General features: G+C 53.4%; 1 pseudogene; it reads right to left on the reverse strand.

The window, feature by feature from the left end:
* Window positions 1–785: 785 nt before the first annotated feature.
* LOC106848551 (granzyme H-like) lies at window positions 786–3,821 on the reverse strand (annotated as a pseudogene).
* Between the last annotated feature and the right edge of the window lie 583 nt (window positions 3,822–4,404).

Consider the following 4,404-nt stretch of genomic DNA (forward strand, 5'->3'; position numbering starts at 1 on the left):
CACACCTTAGGGAGATGAGAGAGAGGCTGGTGCAAAACAGGGTGGGCTGGAGGGAAAGGAGCTGGTGGGCAGGGCAGTCACATGGAAAACAGGGGCTGATGTGGGACGGCCAGTCAGGAGGATGGTTGACTGAACTCAGTGCTGGGCACATTGTAGGGCAGGAAATGGGACGAGAGTGAGGCTAGAGGCCATCTAGGGAGCATCTGAGTGTGTAAAGCTGCAGATGGTCCTGGCTGTGGGAGAAGCTGCCCCCACAGCAGAGAGAGGCCCTGGAAATAGGAAGCTCAGTGTCCATGGCCTGGCCCCTGCCCTCTTGGGTTCTTGGAATTACTCCCTTTCCACTGCCCTGCTTCTCTTCCTGCCAAATTGTTGGGGGGGGCTGGTGACGGTGGTTGGCTTAGAGAAGGTAAGAATTTTCAATGTCCCAAGGAGGAACATATTTTGGGGAAGAAGTTTGTCCTTTTGTAATGGGCACCCTTCAGATTCAGCCATTGCACAGGGCTAAGCACCACAGAGGTGTGACTGAGAAACTATTCAGCATGAGGTTTAGGGGGAAGCAGGACTGGAAAAGAAAGGAGGAAGGCCAGCCCACAATTGACAGCAGAGGGCTGCCTGGAGCATGCTGTAGCGTGTTGAAAGTGGTTCAGTGAGTCAGTGAGACTTCAGTCACACTCGCTAGAGATCCATTTACTACGGCCCTGCAGTCCCACTGCCTGCCCCATGGGATTCCTGTCTCTGCCCCAGAAAAGGTGGTCAGGCACAGAGGAAGGTCAGCATCACACCTGCTATGAGAAGAACTTCATTGTTCTCTTTATCCAGTGCAAGTAGGGTGACACCTTCATGAAGACTCCTGGAAGGGTCCCTCTCTCTTGTACATGGGAGGAGATACTCTGGACCACATTTTCACAGACAAGGGGGCCCCCTGAGTCCCCCTGGAAGCAGAGAGAGGAAAGACTGAGCTTGCATCCTCGTGGCCCTGCCCTTCTCACCACCCCTAGGGTCAGTGGTATCTTAGGGGGCCACGTGTGAAATCAGAGCAGGGCAGGCCTTGTCACCTCCCTCATCCCAGGGCTCCAGCCTGGCTCTGACTGTCACATGCAGCTCCACCCAGGCCAAGGCTTTCTCTCTAATCCTCAGGGAAATTTTGGTGAGTACTCTGCTGTGGGATGACTGATCCTTCCTCAGCTTGCACCCCTGATCTACCCCAGGGAAAAAACTAAAGACTGGATTTGTGGACCCAGTCAGCCCACCTCTCAGGCTGAGGCATGAAGATATGGCCACTCCCATTCCCCAGAGCTCCCCATTTCCTCTCTTCCCGTGTCTGTCTAGGTAGACGCTGGAAACATTACCTCAGAGTTGGTCTTCAACTTCTTTGGGTCCCCTACACAAATCTGAGTGGCTCCGCTGGAATACCCAAGGAAGCAGGAATCACACACCTCATCCTTCTGCACGGTCAGCTTCACTTCCTTCAGAGTGGTTGCTAAAATGCCCATTGAGATTTTCCCCAGCCGGCCACGCTGCACACCTGTCCAGGCCTCACCTGGGTCTTGCCCTTGGGCAGGCCGAGGGGCCTCACAGCTGCAGTCAGCTTGGCCTTTCTCTCCAGGTGATGGGAAGAGGCAAGAAAGTACCCCTCAGCCACTGCCCTTGGGCCCCGACACCACATTGGGGCTGCATTGACTTCCCTCTCCCCTGAGCCACTGGGACTAGTCAGGTGGCCAGGATGGGAAGGAAGGAAGGGACAGGCCCCAGTGGGAGGGGAAGCAATCTGGACCCAGGACAGCAAGAGCAGTAGGGAGATTCCCTTACCTTTAGTAACATGACATCATTGGAGAAGTTCTTAGGATTATAGTGTGGGTGGCAGATGGCTTCTCTGACACGGATGACCTGCTGGGTCCTCTCCTGCTCCTGAATGTTGTGGGCCCCCAGGGTCACGTTGATTGAGCTGCCAGAAAGTAGAGTGGGGACATGAGGGTCATGGAGTCACAGGAAATGCAGCCCTGGAGTCATGAGGGGCAGATGACAACCAGGGCAGGGTAGGACTGCAGCAAGGGGAAATCGCGACAACACGAGCTCTGGGTGCTGAGTGACTGTCCCCTGTGCTTCTCAAAAACCCTGAGGGAAGGACACTTGGAAGCTTGTCTTGCCCTCAATCAATATTGTGAAAACACTCTGAGTTTGCCTGTTGACCAGAATACATGCTTTCATTCTCCACAGCTGTTTTATTTGGCCAGTGTGGTCTCTCTTCTCAAATGAGCCTCTTGCTCTCACCTCTGACCCTCTGACCCTCTTACCCCAAAGCTTACCTGTCCTGTTTCTCACTTTCCATGAACCAGTCATGCTCTCATCATGAACCAGATGGCTCCTCTCATGAGCTCTCATGGCATTGAGTTACCAGGAGCCAGGGGAGCTCCCCCGGGCTGTAGCCCCTGGGTAGAAGACAGGGGTCCCTTTAGGGGTTTCAGAAGATATCTATTGTCTGCAGCCCCTCAACTTTCCCAGAGTGAGGAGCCATCAAAACAAAGTCCTTTCTCATGAGGACACCGCTGCACCTGCCTTGATTCTCCCCCTCCACAAAGTGAACCAAAGCCATGTAGGGGTAGGAATGGGTCCTGGCCTCATGTTCCAATGACGTCCTCTGAAAGAAAAGACTGGAAGATGTGCTTTCTGGGAGTGGCTGTGGTCAGGAGGGAAGGCTCTGGAAGGTGGTGATTGAGGATGGGGTCTACATTGCCTTGCAGACCCTGGGGCAGAGTCCTTCCAGGTTCCCCTTGCAGCAGAATAACCTTTTCTGAATGTCAAGCCTCAGAACCCCCTGTGAGAAAAGGGAGGACAGTGCTTGTGGTCCCCATCCTACTTCTGACCTTGCATAGAGGAGATAAGAGCTGTCTTCATGATGGTGGAGCCCAGGGGATCATGGACAGGGCTCCCCTGATGGTTTCTGTCTCAGTGAGTCTCCCGACACCTCTGAGCCTCTGCTAATGTCCCACCTAGTGCCCATATCTCATGTCTGTCCTTGAGCTTATGGAGTTTGATTTTATAAAATGCTCATGTCCTACAGTCTAACCCATCCTAGGATCTCAGTGCACATTGAATGAGTGAATGGCCTTCTCTTAGCTTTAAACTGAGGTTTGGTGGGCTTTGTGCTAGTAGGATTGAAGGCCAATGGCATGGGGGGAGGAACTTTGCGGAGCATCGGAGGGCTTGGGAAGGCAGTGGAAAGTGTGGCTGTAAATGGCTGCCCAGGGCTGAGACAGATGTAAGGCACCAGGGGAGCCCTGCGTGCAGTCTTCCACCCCCTTCTGAGATCTACTGCACCCTGGACTCCCCTCCTGGACAGGGATGAGGGGGTGATGGCAGCGAGAAATGAAACTGGTTCTTGAGCTGGTCCAGGGACAGGTCCCACCACTGCAGTCGGTTTGTCTGAGCTGCCCTTTCCTGAGCTGAAGGGAGGGATTTTAATTACTTGTCTTTTGTAGCATCGCTTCCTCTGCTGAAGGCCTTGCGATGAAGAACCCACTTTCCAGGTGATAAGGGAGAGGCTCACACGCTAAATATTTCAGTGAACACCCTGCCTTCTGGCCATCCTTGTTAAGTGTCCATGTAGCATTGGGCTTGTTAGTCTAGGCTTGGGATGGCAGCTGGGCACCAGAAAGTTCTTGGGCTGAAATTGAGGAAAATCCCTGAACGTGCTGGGCAGAAGGGTCAGGTGTACAAAGGGGTTTGTGAGATGAGCTGGAGCCTCTGGAATGGGGATGGTCACTCACCTGTCCCAGCCTTGAGGGCAGAAGAAAGGCCAAGCAGAGCAGGAGTTGCTGCATCTTCCCTGAAGTTCTGCTCAGGTCAGAGCTGCTAGTGTTTCTTCCTTCCAGACACACGATCCCCCAGGGGAAGGCAGGGGTGTGGCTCAGGGCCTCACAGACCTCCTAGACCCGTGCTCCTGGTTTTCCTGTGTTATTTGGGAAAGTGGTTTCTCAAAGTTCTTAGGCTTGGGTTAGGTGACAGTAGCACTGTCACCACACTTGCACTCCAAGTACTGAGTCACAAGGTGAAGGCAAGAAGAACAAACAAGAAAGCGAAGCCTGTGCTGCAGCCAGCAGAGAGCTGGACCCCAGAAGCCCCTCAGTGACTGAATCTACAATGTCTCCATTTCTCAGCCATTGGCTCTTTTTCCATCCTGATGAAGTCATGAATAATTATTTAGCAAGCTGGCTCCAGGGAGATGGGCAAGATGGCTCCTGTCCTTGAGAAGACAGCGGTCGGCTGGAATAGACTGAGAATCAATGGTTAGTGTACAGGCTGGTAAGGTCTGTGGTGGGGCCTCCACTTGGTGGTGGGAGATAGAGACTAGACCTGCCTTAGGAGCATGTAGAGCTGGACACACCCAAACACCCCAAACGGTAA

Source organism: Equus asinus, chromosome 2, assembly GCF_041296235.1.
Source record: "Equus asinus isolate D_3611 breed Donkey chromosome 2, EquAss-T2T_v2, whole genome shotgun sequence".
Classification (NCBI taxonomy): Eukaryota; Metazoa; Chordata; class Mammalia; order Perissodactyla; family Equidae; genus Equus; species Equus asinus.